Source organism: Lutjanus erythropterus, chromosome 21, assembly GCF_056507025.1.
Source record: "Lutjanus erythropterus isolate fLutEry1 chromosome 21, fLutEry1.hap2, whole genome shotgun sequence".
Taxonomy (NCBI): Eukaryota; Metazoa; Chordata; class Actinopteri; order Lutjaniformes; family Lutjanidae; genus Lutjanus; species Lutjanus erythropterus.
The window spans coordinates 28259967-28277551 of record NC_139337.1 but is presented as its reverse complement, the minus strand read 5'-3'; the positions used below and the strand labels follow the sequence as shown (position 1 = coordinate 28277551).

Below are 17585 nucleotides of genomic sequence, written 5' to 3'. Positions count from 1 at the left end.
TACAGAAAGGCATGAATACCCTCATACACCATCTCTCCACTGTCACACTATATATGAAGAGCTGAAACTAAAATGGGTTTCTTTGCCACTTCAATATAGGCTATATGCTGTGTAAATGACATGCCTCGTGGCTCCCCTTTAAGGAGAACAAAAACTGAAATAAAATTGGTACCCAAAAGCGACAAATTATTATTTTTTTCCATCTAAAGGAGGAACCCCTTGTGTTTAGCTGCCAGTAGAGTTGCCATTGGGTATCTACCTACATAGAGAACCGATTTGCATAAACAGTAGCCAATCAGAACATTTCATTTGAAACTGAATTAGCATAAATCAGTAATTACCAGTTGCCGGCAACACTAATTGTTGTTTATGTTTTGCTGTTGTCTTGTTTCTGCACTTATTTTGTATTGTAATGTGATTTCATGTGCTGCAGAACAGGAACCTGCTGCGTCGGGCCATGTGACATTTTGACATCTATCATGTTACTTTTAATTCTTTTCTGTATCATGACAGTAAATAAGAGATGCACTGATTTATCCGCCAAACATCAGTATTGACTTGACTGCCAGCCTACCAGCATTTACGATGACTCTCACCGATAGCCGGTGTTTTTTCTGTTGTGTTGCATCAGTTTAGTGCTAATTAAATGTTGTGTTGGTTGTCTGCAGTTGGACTCAGAAAATAGCACCTACCTAGCTAGATTTCTTTGTTTCTGTTTGGCACAAGAGATGGAATAAACCAAACAAAACAAACAACTGCAAAAAAAATAATAAAATAACATCAGCATCTTCTGCAAGGCCAAATTGTTATTTTAAACATCGTAAAGGCCTAGGTGCATCCTCAGTAAATAAATGAATACACCTAAATAAATGAAAATAGCCAGCCAGCAGGTCAGCAGCCAATGACATGGAAACAAATGATCTGTTGATTGATTGTGAATCAACATTAAATTAATTTCAAACTATTTTGATAATTAATTAATCAGTTTGAGTATTTATTTTATGAAAATAAAGTCAGAATTATCTGATTCCAGCTTCTTAAATGTGAATATTTGAGTCCTCTATGACAGTAAACTGAATCAACAGTAAAAAATAAATAAAAATCATTAGTTGCAGCCCTAATTTTGTCTCCAGGCATGACAACATAAATTGTCTCACTACTTGGCCATTACTACTTGGCCAGCAGAACCTGCTGGCAGAATAAATGCCCCCACTGTAAAAATGCACCTGCTTGTCATTAGTAGGGTTGGATAACCCTGCAATTTTATGATAAAGGAAAAATGTGTAAATAAACAGCATTATAGGGCTGCAGAGATGTCCGGACCTTTCCAGTAACTATAATGCAAAAATGATCACATTCGCAATTCACATATCGCAATTTCACTTAAAATATTTGTAACATGACTTTTCATCATTCATCATTGGTCATTAGATTGGCCATGTAGTATGAAGTCAACTGTAGCTGCTTAAACAGCTTTAAAATTTCCAGTTACAGCCTTCCACAGAATGTTTCTGGACTCATTTTTTTCTCTAAATAAATAAAAAAATAAAAAGATTAATTTACTCATGTCTGACTGCAAAGACTGAGAGAAGTTCTTTAATTTCAGTCGGACCTGTAAGGATCTGCAAACACATGAGGTCTGGACAAAAGCAGCATCTCCAAGTGTCGTTCTGATTAGAATATCCCCGGTGACCACAGCACACACCACTGGCTCTTTGTGTGTGTGTCATTGGGGGGTTTTGGGGGTGGGGTGGGGTGCCTGCTAGTTGGCTTTAATCTGCTTGATGATGAAGATCCCCCAGTGCTCTGGGGACCTGACGAGAGAGAGAGAGAGAGAGAGAGAGAGAGAGAGAGAGGGGAGGTGGGGTGTGGGGGGGGGGGGATTTTGCGCTACTGCCTTACGCCAATGCAATCACGACTGTCGCCCGCCACTGAGCCAGCAGCGTTCACAGACCCTCTCACATGCTCTTTTCCTCACTCTCCCTCCTTCACACACACTTCCTCCCTCACTCTCTGATGCACGGCACACACACACAAGCTTCTTTCTCTCTCTTCCCCTGCTCACTCTCTCTCAGTCGTCATTCTGTAACCGCGCGGACACGCTCCACTTTGGTACAGCTCCGGTTTATTTCTCCAGCTATTCTCAAGCTGTTGTCTCTGTTAACTCGCGAAGCGCAGACGCTCACAAGCATCAATCCTGTTCCAGCGTGGGCTCAAACTGTAACGCGGCGAGCGGGATAATGAAAGAAAGGCATCAAAGAGGAAAGCACAGTGAGAGAGGGAATTAAAAAAAAGAGGAGTTAAAGCAGCCAAAGGAGAGAGTCTGCTCTTGCAAAAAGGTGGGAGGACAGTTTGATTCAGTGAACATTTGGATTAAACTGGTTGCGTCTCTGCTCTAAAGTGTCCCACTGAAGGTAAGTGCATCTTCTCTTTCTGCTCACATGTACTTAAGTTTTCATCTTCATAGGATTTAAAGTGATTCACACCGACTCCACTCTCTTATGGCTTGTGTCGACAGAGCTTCAGATAACACAGGGTGCTTGATTTGATTATTGGTATCATTCCCTCGGCAAACACAGTTGAGACACTTCTTTCCAACAGCCGGTTAAGTGTGATGAAATGTGCTTCAGCTGTGCCCTTGACGGCGTTTCAGCCGAAGGAGTTGCTGTTCAAGTCAGAGGACGGCAGACGCTTAAGCAGTTTGTGTGTCTCTTGTGCTTTGTGTCACGGCTTGTAGACTGAAAGTGTGTGTCAATTAAGGCAGATTGGTTCATGTGTCAGGCGACACTTCACTGAAAATGTGTTGACCCCATTTGTAGGTTCTGAGTTATTTTAATTCATCTGCATATGAAAGGCGATGTAGCTTTTCAACTGTGTTGGAGAGTGTTCAACACTGATTATCACACCATGGCATGTCAAGTGGTTTTGGCAAGTTGATCTAAGCTGTGCGCAAATAAGCCACCAAACTGCAAACCTTTATAACTGTTTCATTTATGTTCATGCACGATGATTACGAGCATGTGAATTATATAAATAAATAGTCTATTCTATGTGGAAATGACAGCCTCAAGGACAACCATATGCATTCAGTTTAAATATAACAGATGGTGTAGTAACTGTTTACACAGCGCAGAGCTAATAAAACTGTTTTCAGTGGAGAATAAAAAGGACATGGGGTCTGATGGCTCAATCACAGGCTTGAGATTATTCCTTTTGTTTGCACACAGTGTATATGAGCAAGATTATTAGTGGGTAAGACCATTCTTGTGGCGTGGAAAGGGATTAGAGAGAACAATCTGAGAGGATATCAAAGAGGCTTGACAGAGTCTGATTTGCTCAGAAACATGGGATCACAGATGCAACCTTGCCCCCATTCCGCAGCAGCAGATGCTTATTCGGATGAGCCCCAAAGAAAATGTAAGGACACAAAACATAGAAATGCACCCTTCAGCGATGCCGAGCTACAACTGCTCTGAACTTATATGTTTGTCTGTTGCATCAGCAGTCCCTCTGCAAGTTGTTATACCAACAACTTTGCATCTCTTCAAATCTTGAGGAACAGATATCTAAAGTACTGTGTTGCCTCAAATGCATCTTGCAGCCAAAGATACACACAATCCAACCACTAGAGCCACTTTTTGCACTTTTGAACCAATGTACATTCCTACTATTACAGCAGAAATAATGCAGATTACTCACTTACCATTCTCAGTGTGTGTATAACATTATTTCTGTCTGACTGAACTGAAGAAATGCCTTGTGGATTCTAGCACTGATTTTCAAAGTCAATCCCATCTTCTCTTACAGATTAGATAAAAAAAAAAAAAAAAAAAAAAGCTCTCTCCTTCCACTACTTTAAGCACATCTAATGTAACTCACTTCAGTGTCAGAGGCACCGAGTCTTCTTATCAGCATTCAGCTGAAAACACCTGCTTTGGAATAATCAAATTACGCTCCAAGGAGTCCACTTCCAGAGGAAAAGGGGAGCTGGACCCTTTGAGTACACAGAGGCTACTGTGCAGAAAATGAGCATTCAGGGCATGCAGCCACCATCCACTCAGGTATTATAACTGCATTAGAGGGAATAAATGAAGAGACACGGAATATACTCGTGCTATATTAAGTGATGACACTGGCACTACCTAGCTCAGGTGCATATCATGACAGAAATGTCACTTATCTAGTGACAAAGTGAAGTGGAAAGAAACGTTTTTCTAGCATTTAGGCACACCATGCAAAATAAATAAATAAATAAAAACAATGTATAGACTCATAAAGATAATCCCTTTCAGTCATCACTTAGGACCCATTAGAAGTGTGTGGTGGCGGCTGTATCTGCAGAGATGCTGCCTTCTGACTGTATTTCTTGTTTTTTGTTTGCTGTGCTCGGGACGCTTTATCAACCCAAAACCCCAAAAACTGCCATCCTAGGAATGAGACACAACAATAAACTACCTTTCTGACGTGTTGACGAACAGCTCAGACAAATCCTGCTTCCCATACTTTTTAATGGAAACACAGATGGCAGATCACTGAACATTTCTACCAGCCACTCATTTTGTTTTTGTCTGTAACTTTTGAAATCTATGTAGAAGTGTTTAGAATTGGTCAGTGGTACCTCAAGACAGAAATATGGACTAAATTAATTAACTATAATGCATTTACTATTCTTTAGAATTGCTTTTTTAAAAAAAGGTATCTGCAATATTTGCAGCTGACCTACAATTTTAACCTGCCAAAGCCACCATTCACCCTGTTTTTGAAAGGTTTAAAGGCTAATTTAATTTCCTGGAAGAATTGTGTAATAATGTCAGGTTTCTGTACTTTGCTTATACTGTTACAAATATGCAGAATTTCAGTGCTGCCCTTGATCAGTGAAACCTCGCTGCAAGGACAGGAAGCAGCATCCTATAATACTGTATTCTACTGAACAGTGTTACATCAGATCTCCTTGTTTCACACTGAGAGACACTGCCTTCGATTTACACTGATTTAATCACTTCTCAGTTCTCGTTGGCCACTGAAATTAGTTGAGTTTCTTGCAGTTTTCAAGCAACACATTTAATTATAACACTCTGCAACCAAGTTTGATTAGTTTTTAGGATTTATGATTCATTTAATTCAAGACACTGAGACAATAATGCTAGATTTTTTTTTTCTAAAGTTATGACTAGTGCTGCAGCTAATGATTTTCTATATCAATTAATCTGTTGATCATTTTCTCCATTAATTGATTGGTTGGTGACGTCCTCAAATGTCTTGTTTTTGTCCACAACCTAAAGACATTCAATTTACTGTCACAGAGGACTAAAGAAACCAGAAAATTAGAAATTTTGAAAAACTGAAATCAAAAATCTGTTTTCACATGATTAACCAATTATCCAAATAGTTACTTAAATAGATGACAACTGATCAACTAATTGACTAATCACCACAGCTCTAATTAAGACTTTGTATTGAGTGATTCACTGTATGTGTCCACTGTGATATATATTATTTTGGTCCATTTCTGACTCCTCAAACCATGGCTCAACAACAAGGAGTCCCTGCTTGCCCCGAGCCAGTCAAATGCCAAGTTAGGCTAGTAAATCTAACAACTGGGCAAGTGGTAAAAAAAGAACTAAACAAGTAACTATTCTGATTATTGATTAATCATTGAATTTTTCAGGAAAAGAATGAGAGAAAATGCTGTTTTCAGCCTCTCAAATACAGATTTCCTGCTGCCTTTCCATCCTGCAGTTTTCTATATTTCCTGACATGTTGCTGACCAAATGTCTGATTAATCAATCAATTAATCTGTGCAGGGACAAATCAAAATTGTCTTTAGACAAGTAGACGTCTCACCCACTTGACCAACAGGGCAAGTAAAACAAAACATTAACATTAAACCCTGCAGAAATGTCTGTTTAAAGCATTTTAAATGCTCAGGTGTGGCTCACACAAAACATGTTGTTATCAACTGCCTTCATGGCCTGAAGTCTTGCAGTGATGGATGATATACGTCTGCCACAGCAAGACGGCAAGACCACTTGTCAGGGTGAATGTTAAGTCAACCCACCAGTCCTGATGCCTTTCTCTACCCTGCCTGCCTGTGTCCATGTAAATCTAATGGAAAGACTGAGTGCTTCGCGGTAAATTAAAGCTCACGTCCACTAAGCTGTCATCATACCTTCGCATCCGCTGCACTGTTTGATTAGGGTGAGCTGTTATTTATGGACGGGTCCGCAGCCTTTACCGTAAGCAGAACTACAGTGATCAGTCATCCGGATATGCCACCTATCACCGCATTTTGAAGTAAGTGTCCATCAAGAGCCTTGGTCTTAAATAGAATCAATACTTGAGATTATTTGGAGCCTCCAGACTCTCTTTACCTTGGGCTCTTCAATCTCCGCCCCCACTCAGTGGACTCATTTTGACATCATTCCGCTCTAAATGAGGTGTGTCTGAGTGTGCATATGTGAATCTATGAGGGTGCGTGTGTGTGTGTGTGTGTGTGCATTTCTGTAGCACCATAAGATATAATAAGCTAACTGTCAGAAAGTCGCTCGCACAGTTTAAAGCATCTGAATGCTAATCAGAGTGTGGATTTGGTTGTTCTGTCTGCAGTCTCAGGGCCAATCTCAGATGAAACTATTGTACTTGTGTGAACGTGTTTTATGTCAGGCAGCAATTTCTCCCACAGCGAGCTGCACTCTTGCCAAGACCCCTGCAGACCCCTAAGACAGGGCTCTCCCCAGCTTTCAGACAATCATCAGCAAGAGTCCTAAACATCTCAAATTAAAGTCTTGCGGTGATGGATGACTCTCAATCTCCAGGAGATATTGCACAGGCTTGTGCTCTGAATGATGGGCGACTCCTCTTCACTCCACTTAGCAATTATTTATATAGATTTGTCTCTGTTCGTTTGTCAGCTTTTTGGACATGGTGCTTCTTCCCTCTCTGTGGTAGAAATCCTCCGCAGAGGTAAAACCTCACAGCCTAGTGATGCTGAGCCTTTTTCTGGAAAGCAAACAAATATATCTTTCCCTGTGGTATACGCGTGTTGTTTGAAGTAGTGGTGGAAATAGAAGTAGGAAGGATGTGTGTACCTGAAGATACCGTTTTAAATCGGGGACACAGATGTTTTGCCCTATGAACATATGAAACAGTGAGCTCAGTGTGTGGGAGGTGAGACTTCACTGTTTGTTCAGAGTTTGAACGTTGATCATGATACGAGAATGACCACAGTTGGAGAAGTTAATGAACATGACAACAGTTTTTTTAAGCATCATTGACATTAATAAGCTGTTTATTTGGCTTTTAAACCAGACAGGGCTCAAAAATGAAAGACTGCCTGCTATTTTGATAAATGATTAATTGTTTAAGTAGTTTTTCATGCAAAAATGGCACAAAGTGCTGTTTACAGTATGGAGATGTTCCACTTTTCTTTGTTTATTATTGTGTTAAACTGAATATCTTTGAAACTGAGACAAAATTAGACTTTTAAAGACATCACCTTGGACTTTTAAAAACTGGGTGGACATTTTTTGCTATCTTTTGACATTTTTTGAAGGTTGCAGCCCTCAATTTATCATGACAATTAACATTAGTATTTGCTGTTATTGGATGACCACTAATAAATAAAACAACTTAAGCATGGGCAAGTAAAAACTGGGTTTGGGCAAGTAAATTTCTGACCAATTTTCCCATCCAAAACATTGCTGTTGAACCTCGCTGCAGATACAATGCAAGTGACAACTATTTTGATAACTGATCGGTTCTTCTGAGCCCAAACAAATGTCCAAATTTTGTAATTTCAGCTTCTAAAATGTATTTTTTTTTTCATGTCTTTGGTCCTCTATGACAGTAAACTGAATATCTTTAGGTTATGGATAAAACAAGACATTGGAGGACGTCACCTTGGGCTTAAGGAAACACTGAACAACATTTTTGACCATCTCCTGATGTTTTATGGACAAAAGAACTAATTGTTTAATCCGGTAAATGGTCGACAGATGAATTAATTAATTGAACATTAGTTGCGTTTCATTCAAAATATTTTTGAAGATGTTTTTAAGACTCTGAAGTGAGGTCAGTTCATTGTTGGAGTACTTTATTTATGAACTTTCTTTCAGTCGTGTTTTGAATACACAGCAAAGTCTTAAAATAGCCCAGAGAGTCCTCAGGGCCTTTGTGCCTTTGAATACATTTGTGCCATCCCTTTGAGAAATTCACCACAGATTCTCAGTAAACAGCGGGCACCAACGGTTGTGGTCGTAAAAATCACTGGAGGCCACGCACAGGCACAAGCACAAGTGGATGATGGAGGGGGGTCTCTTTGCCAATGCCTTTACTCTACTATTTATAAAGTTGTTCTCAGATGTGTCTCCATATTTGGCAAGTGCTGAATAACAGGTTTTCATTGCTTGCCAATATCAGAAGGACAGGCAATTAGCAGGTTATATACATAATCCCCATCCTTTGCATTTGTGATGAAATGCTTTCGATCTGAGGCGCATTTAATCATCAGGCTCCATCCAAACAATAAACAGTCATCTCTGGCTGAACTCGACTCTATAACCTTAAACACAACCTCACCGGCCCCCAATGGCAACTTGGGAAAGATTTCCTGTCACACAGGTGAATGACTATTAGTTTACTGACCCTAGAGGTAGAGGGAGATTGTAATGATTTCTAGAGAGGGTGCTGGGGGGCCTTTCATTACAGGGGCTGAGCAGCGCTGTGGCACTCCTGCAGGAAAGCGAGGCAGAAATAGATATGGAATGCTCCTATTCTGGTGAATTGATTAAATCTTGATGACGACTATGACACCATTAGCATACCCGTTTTTAAAGATATTGGCTTTGAGGGATCCATAAAATTTCTACGTGTTTATTTTCATTTTAGTTCTGGTTTTGGAAAAATTAAAAAAATGAAAGCTGGGAATCTTTAGTGAGGTGACTATCGATTGGTTTTCCTTTGGTTATGATAAAAACGACCTCTAAGACTGAGGACTATTTATAGATGCTTGCATCAGGGCTTTTCAATCTCCAAGTAGGGCTGGGCAATATATCAATATGATATCAATACTGTGATAACATGCTAGCCATCGTCTTAGATTTTTTATTGTTATATCATGATATGCCATAGCTATTGTCTTTTCCTAGTTTTAAAGGCTCCATTATAGGAAAGTGATGTTATTTTCTGAACTGTTCACACCTCTTATATTATTGCTTTTAGCCACTTATATCCACAAAACTCTCACTGTGATAATAGTTTGTGAAACCAACAGTCATCCCTACAATATTGTCATAATATCAATAAACATGGATAATGAGTTATTGTGTGACTTTGGAGTTTTAAATAGTTCAGTTGGATCTGAACTAATGTATTTAATAGTAATTTAGACGCTAAAATGCTTGAAAAAGCAATAGGGCCCGTGATGTAAAAACATGTAGGAGGTCTACATGTTGTTTCTCCTCTTCTCAAGAAGCCTCTGCAATTAATTCTGTCCTCTACTGTATGCCACATAAAATTTTCACTTTTATTCATCCAAGTCAAAACTCATCTTCATTTCATTAAAAGAAAATTTGCTCCTTAAATCACATCATTTTCCCAGTGCAACAGACACCACCTTCCTGTGAAGTACCTCTCACAAAGTATAACATTTCACATTTCGCTTAACACACTTGAGCGAGTTACCCTCCCTAGCATATAGACTACTTTACATGCAACCAGCGCAGCATAAATGTTTTAGTCTATTTCCCATCTGTTCAGTAATTCTATCACAGTATCTTACACCAAATTCATGTATCATTTCGGCACTGGATAGCGTGGTGCATACTGTAGAAGGTATCCTATTCGATACAGACATTTTAAGAAGGAGAAAACTCAAACATAAAATTGCAGTTATGACCACAAACTGACAGGAAACTGCTCTATATGACTTACAATATCTGAGGTGTAATTCAAAGTCTGTGTGCACAGAATGGCTCGTGTAGGTGCTGAAAGTTTAATTTTAAATATTTACCCATAGAGCAGTGGCTCCTTCTGGTATCTCCTCCTCTTATCGTTATCATGGCAGAGGGGAAAATTACATCATAACTTACTGGAGTAGAACAGAGGCTGAGCTAGCACAGCAGCAGGCAGCCGTTTGATATGGGAGGATGGGAGCTAACAGCAAAAACTCAGTTGCACCTACCCATGAAATATCAGCCTGCTCATTTATATTATTATCAGGTTCTGAGTATATATACCAGGGGTGAGACTGCCAGTCTTGTCATCCACTGCTGATACCACGGAGGTTCCACTCTGTAACCACAGATACATTAAAGTCTGTTAAACATGCCATGGAACTTTATTGTCTTTTCCCCGATTCATTTAATAATGCTGAACTGTGGGTCCTGCAGTAAACTTTATATCACTGTTCATTTAAAGCCAAAATGTAACACTCTTTGAAGACAGCAGAGACAGTTTGCAGATTATGTTAGCTATAGTTAGCTAGACCAGCACATTTTATACACTGTAAAAAGCGTATATCAGTTATAGTGAATTAATATAAAGTGCAGAATGAGGCCCATTCAGCTTTCTGTTTTAGTGCTGGCAATCTGTTTTTGTGGATTATGACAACTGCATCAGTAGGTTTCTCATACTGTACACGTCTTTTCCAGATTTCCCCCCCCCCCCACAGCTGAGATACCATTTTTTCTGGGTGACTCAGACAGAGGTTTAGGTTTCTTTTTCTGTGACGTGCCATGATGTTATTTGTTAACACTATCGGTTATTTGCTTGGTAATGTATTATGTCCATAACTGCACTGCATGCTATCATTAAGTCATGCTAACATTAACAATAGTGTTTATTATATTTTCAAAAATGAAATGACACATAAAGGCTACTATAAAAAACTACTATTCCTGTAATCACACTATTTGGTAGTGAAGGAGCGGCATTTTACTTCGCATAAAGCAAATAACCGAGTTGAAAAATTGGAAAGTTTTAAGTTGACCTGACTTAAATTTAGGCTGCATTAATGCAAACTGTTGATTTGAAAGCCATCAGACATCTGACCGTAGCCAAAACTCTGTGGCATTGAGGAAGCTTATTCTCTCTGTCAGCTATCTCATTTCCTGTTTACTGAGTTTTTTGATGTTGGGGGGGGGGGAATTGAAGATGGCTGAAAGACACAAGTCACAACTTAAACTAGATAATGTCAGCAAAACACGAGCTAACTAGCTAGCTAATCTTTAGTTTGCTCTTTAGCTTGCAATTTTCTAACATTAGCTAGTTAGCTAGCATTTTGCTAACATAAGCAAATTTAAGATGTGCCCACATAAATAACTTTTACAGGAAAAAGGACACCAAGCTTGCTCAACTGCAACTGAAACACAAAGAAATAAGGGGCGGGACTTAGGAAGGGCCAGTTGTGTTCATAGAACTTGTTAACTTGCTTTGAAAATGATTTAATTAATTATCAATTGACGTTTTTGACGTTTGTGAGACAATATTCTTTCTTTCAGTGAATGATAAGGAGATGGGCGACTCTCCTTTTTCATTGAAGAGAATTTGCGAACACACCCAGGGGCAGGATGCAGCAAAATTTGGGGAATTTAGCATAAAAAAAAACAGGTATTGGAACAATAGAGGTGGTAATGTAAAGTAGAAGTTCTGCTGTTAACATAAGCCTTAAGCAACAGAAATCTGAAACCAATCAAAAAACGTTTGCTGAAGCTAAACAATCTGGACTGTTCCTCTGAACTGTGGTCTTAGATGAGAGCATAAGGACAAAGAAACACTTCCCTCTGTGTTCATTCATGCTTATCTTCCTACAAATGCCTTAGAGGAAAATGTCATTGAGGAGATAGGGGGCACACTGTCATCTGTTTCTTAGTTTACTATTCAGAAGAGTGCCGATTTAACATAAAATTACCCACCCCTCCCTTTTTGCACCTAAATCATCGTGACTCTTAAGGACATCTTTTTTTGTGTACTGGGTTTTTTACTTAACAGCTTACCGTTTCAAACAGGGCTGGCCCTTATGCCTTATATAAACCATGAACCCGGGGAGTGATAAAGCATTGCACTTCTTCCATTAAATAGAATAAGAAATCATCTTGACAGACCCTAGATCTTGGCCTGGGTGAGTCTTCTTATGAGCGAGACTTCCTCAAGGTCAGCATGATCGTACTTTCCTCAGTGTGTGCAGTGCCTGTGATGAATAGGACGCGGTGTGAGAGGGAGAGGAAGTGAGGCCCGGGAGGGCGGAGTGAGGGAGGGAGGGGGTGGAAGAAGAGGGGGGGGGGGGGTTAATGTATTGTATTTACCTGTGCAGGCCGCAGAGAGTTGTGTGTTTCCAAGTTGTGACTATGAGACAACAACAGCCGAGCACCTCTTTAATTGTTAATGGCACAACTTTCAGAGGAAAACTTTGGCTGATCCACAACTAAACTCAAACAAGTCACGTGACACTATGAAAAACACTAATAATGTTTATTTATTCTGGCCTTGAATAAATTTCTACAACGTTAGCATTTAAGGACTTCATGAAAACAAAACAATTAAGTTTATGGGGTTATAGGTTTGTGGGGCAATAAATTGTAATTTAACAGCTAAAGATTAATGATGTAACAGTTAACTGAAACGTACAAACAGCTTATTTTTTAAGGTAAAGGCCACTGAATGACTGCCAAGTGAAATACATCTGCTTGTCTTATGCTAACATAATGTCGTCTCCTCTGTTTTCTCAGCTGGACAGAATAAGTTTATTCTTACATGATAGACGCTCTGTTAACCTTTAACAAGTGTCTGCAGCAACCATTTAAAATTAAGCATGAGGAAGGAGACTGTTGTGAGAAAAGACGATCTGATGCGCATGGCGTTTTTGTTATTTAGTATGAAGACAGATGGAAATTGTTGAAAGACAGAGAGCAACTCAGAAACTGCTGATTTCACTTATGAGTCTTCCTATCTTGTGTGCACAAGATATCAACTACAGCTGCATGGTGTATGTTTGCATGGGAAATATATTATTTTTATGATTGAAAATATTGCATTTGAATAAATAGAACCTGTACAAGCAAAATCGTCTTGGTTGACTTAACATGTGCCGCGTCAACACACTCCAAGTGATGTTTTGCAGATAAAATGAGAAAATAAAATTAGGGCTGGGGCGAAATCATCGATTATGAAAATATGTTGATTTGCCGACGTGTCGCTATGAGCTGCTGTGTGGTCGTATTTTAGACGGAGATGCAACAGTTTAGCTCTCTTTAGCTCTGCAAGCAGGACGTGACTTATCACAGGGGGACAAACTGCTCCACACGAGCGCTGGAAGGGAAGGACCGGATGACCTGTCCTCCTCCTGCAGCTGCAGCAGCGGCATCGGCCCGTTTGCTTTGTGTCAGCACCCAAACACGATATATGAGGATTATGAACACGCAGAACATGTTGTTGTTAGCAGAAGTTACTTTAAATAGATTTTCCACCCCTGGGTTAAAAGTGATGTCACTGCTGCTGTTAACTTCACACTATGCGTCATCTAACGGTGTTATTTTGCTTTTTTGTACTTTCTGTCCACTTCAGCCACGTATGAGACAAAAATGGCTAAAAATAATGTCATGGACTTTCTGTAATTTGTTTCAGTCGGCAGACAAACAATGAGATGTATTTTCTTTGACTCACGCTGAGACAAAAATACACTGCAGGTGATCATCTTACCTGCATATGACTCCAGAGATTAAATAACAGTTTAAGTTTTATGCCAAAATAGTGATTTTTCAGTTCAGTTAGGGGTTTACAGTGATTAGTTATTACATTAATATGCACCACAGCTCCTTTTGATTTCTGATCAGGCATCTGACATGGAGTCTATTAAATATTAAATATGGTGGAAATTAAACTAACTTTAAAATACGTCACTATTATCATTAATCTAATGTGCTTTATCTGTCTACTTTTCAGGATTATGATGGAATAAAACATTAAAATATTAATGAGACAAGTTCTTGATATGTACTTTAGGAAAATTATTTGTTATATAATTGAATAATAAAAGAGATTAATCAATAAATGAATTGTTAGGTGCAGCACTAAATAAAGTTAAGTCGGTTTGACAGTGCACAGAACTAAACTACCTTTTGAGTATTTAGTACATTTATATGTCTGATTGCAGAATCATGTAAATTCAAGAATTCTTAAGCAAAATGCTCTATAAAATCCAAAGTATGTCTGTGAAGTTTTTTTATGTACTTTAAAGAAAAACTAAAAGAACATTTGAAGAGTCAGAGCTGTTCTTTGTTTTTGTTGTAACAGTGGATACAGAATATTAAAATCATCTCTGCTCACTACATGTTAGTCTCTCTTACCTCAGGTGTAAAAAAAAAATCCATATTGTGTATCCCTAACATCATCTTTACTCATTTTTTAATCTAAATAAACTTTCACAATTGAAGTTTTAAATTAACAAAAGGTGTCACATAAAAGGGACCTACACTGTAAAAGTGCAGGTTAGATTACTAGAAAGAGAGTCTAGTGAATTTGATATCATGTGACATATGACCATATTTTTCTCATCTGAAAGTGAATTGAGCACCAGCACTGCAAAATTACAAGAAGGCAGCCTTACCATGGAGGGGAGAAATATGTTTCTAGTGCACTTCAAAGAAAATAAAAAGGTATTTGAGAAGGAGAGGATTGGAATCGAGAGAGTCTGGATTTTGACAATGAAATGCTTTGGTCAGTGCTACAGAGAGATGAAAATGTGGCAGCGGCATCAAACGTTCCCTCTCGCCTTCAACAAAAACTAAACTGGTTGGCACAACTGGTGCCAGGGCCCCAATGTGAAATACAACCAAAAAACTGACTGCACAAAAGGTGCAACAAAATCTGTTTCAGTCAATAAAGTAACATGTATTCGTTGTTGGCCGTGATACCACAGTGGTTGGATGTAAAACTTGCAGTATATGTGTAAAATTAGATGTCTGTGCTGTGACGACACTTGTTTTTTTGTGCTTTTGTGTCTGCATACCTGAGGCGTCAGCATCGATGTGTCAGCCCATGCAGATGGTGATGCTCACAGAATCCCACAGAATCAGCTGGTATTTCATGTGATACAGTGTCATACACCCTCAGCCTCCAGGTTAAAGTCATGAAAATTCATAAAGGCGATATAGATATATTTAAACAGCAATGGCGGTCAGTAAAGACACTTAGAAGACACAATCTTGCCACCTGGCCTAAAAACTTTGCCGTACAGGTCTGTGTTTTCCTCAGTTCTTAATAGTCTGAAAGCCGACACATGAACACAACAGTGGCCATCGTTCTTACTAAACTTTCCAAGGTTCCGTTTTACTTTTCTTCATCTGAGAAGAACAATGAGTCAGAGGAAGCAAAAAATTCAAGACAAAACCCAGAAGGCTTGCTGCTCTGTATCTGACAGCTGTGACCCAGCCTGCAGAGTTCTGCTGATGAGCAAGGGGTCCTTTGACTTCATTGTGTAGAGCATAAACAACAATGTGCACAGCACCCCTGTGCCAGCACGGCCTCCGCCAGCCCCATCTCTGATTGTCTACACAATCCTCGAGACTGACACATCTATCATCTTTCTTATATAGAGCCATAAATCACTTGGGTTATGTTTTAGGAAACATCTTAACTTTAAATTGGATAACTTTTTGTCTCAATAACTTGCAGTGACAAAAGCTGCACAGTGTTATCTAAAATGTGTAAAGGGGCCATTCCTTACTTTAATTACCTGTGTGGGAAGTTTGATCCAAAACAGACTGAGCACCTGAATTAACCTGAACCTGAGTAAACACAGGAAAGAAGTGGAAGATGTTTAAATGGAGTTTTAGATGCCTTAATCTTATAACTTTCTTGCACTGCGGTATTCCCACAAACCATCACTCACCTGTTGTGGTTATTACCTGTTGTGTAATAACCATAAGTTGAGTTTTGAGTTTCCATTAACTTTAGATTTGGTCTCAAAAATATTTGACAGGTTTGAAATTGTTATATCAATATTTAACATGTTTACAACTTCTTATTTTTGGCCAATCTAACAGAGAAATTCTGTTACAGGAATGCTGATATTAAGTCGCCCTTTGAAAGTTTCTTGTAAACAGACAAAAGTGATATTTACACAATTTGTGTATCTTTGAGGTCCAGCAGATATGTTGAATGTATTTCCACTTTGAGCTTCAACTTTTAACAACAGGGGGTGCTACATAACGCACAATTTGAAAAAGTCAGAGACTTCTGGACTTGAACATCGTGTTAAAAAAAGTTACATACAACTAAAAAACAGCCACGGGTAAATTTTACCGATACCTAAGTTTGAAATTTGCATTGTAAACATCCACATTTACTTAAAAGCAATCTTCTTTCTTGTTGCATTTCTTGCTGCAGTACCGCCACCTGCTGACCAGTGAAATAGTGCAAGAAACGTGTATCGTAGCAGCTGCGTATACACACACGCAATCCTTTGTGACAATTTTAGATATAGGTATTACATTTGATAGTTTCGAATGAGATGCAAATAAACTGTGGGTGTGCGTATGCTTTTTACAGTGCTTCAAAACTTGCAGCATGATTTAAGACAACTACTTTTTAATTCACTCTAAACCAAAATGACCAAAGTGAAGTTCGGTCTCTGAAGGAAGCAGTACGTCCTGTTTTATTATGCACAACTCTTCTGATGGCTAATGCATTCTGCCATGTGGCACATTTACTCTTAATCCATAATGCATGCACTGTACATGCAGAGAAAACTATTCAGAGCTCTGCACTGTACTGATATTCTGAAATCAAGCTAATAAGGCAAGGTTAGTGATCATGACTCGTCTTCCAACAGGCATTTTACTTTCAGTATACAGATTTACTCAGTTTACTTCACTCCTGCAAGAAAACCATTGATCTTTCACCTCAAAGAAAAATGATTAAAACACACTGCAGACGTTTTTGGGTGTGTGATGATCATTTCTCCACGTGTTAATGCATGTGATAGCGTGACATTTATATATTTGGATTTGCAAATCATGCGTGATAAGTTTGTAAAAGAAAATAAAAAAGACAAATAGCAGGGACAGCATGTGACGCATTCAAGGAACACATGGATGATCCGTTATCCTATCACATGAGCATGAATTACATAATTAACACTTGCTCTGGGGAAATCATGATTTGAGGCTTGAAGCTGCTGGAAAAAAACGAAGTGTCGTCACATCAGACAGATGATGTCTCGCAGTAGCTGCTCATCAAGCTGTAATTAATTTTTTTTTCCTCCACACAAATCCACACATGTTACTGAGATGGAATAGTCTGTTATACTTATTTTCCAGTATTTTATGAATGCAATTTCTAGTAACAACCTTGCATATGTTGGGGCATTTCATGAATGCTCTATTTCATATGAATCCAACTTAATGTGATTAAAATCCTTGAGTGTACACATAATATAAGAGATTATATATTATTTAACATTACATACTTGGGGATGGGGGCTGAATTTAAAATAAAGATCACTTGAAACAAATGTGAAAAGGATTTCTCTATTTCATACAGTATCAGATTACCATGCATATTTTACAGCCTACAATAAGGGCTTTGAG

The 17585-nt window shown here is 38.8% G+C and overlaps 1 protein-coding gene and 1 long non-coding RNA gene across 2 annotated transcripts in view; one reads left to right on the top strand and one right to left on the bottom strand.

Moving 5' to 3' along the window:
• The window catches only part of LOC146307793 (uncharacterized), a 211671-nt gene that overhangs the window by 145102 nt on the left and 48984 nt on the right, over positions 1–17585 (bottom strand). The gene's annotated exons all lie outside the window — the stretch shown is intronic.
• LOC146307792 (cadherin-12-like) overlaps positions 1927–17585 on the top strand; it is a 131738-nt gene continuing 116079 nt past the window's right edge. Inside the window, exon 1 of the mRNA XM_084747588.1 lies at positions 1927–2414. The gene's annotated coding sequence lies outside the window, so the exon portion shown is untranslated. The remainder of the gene's footprint in view (positions 2415–17585) is intronic.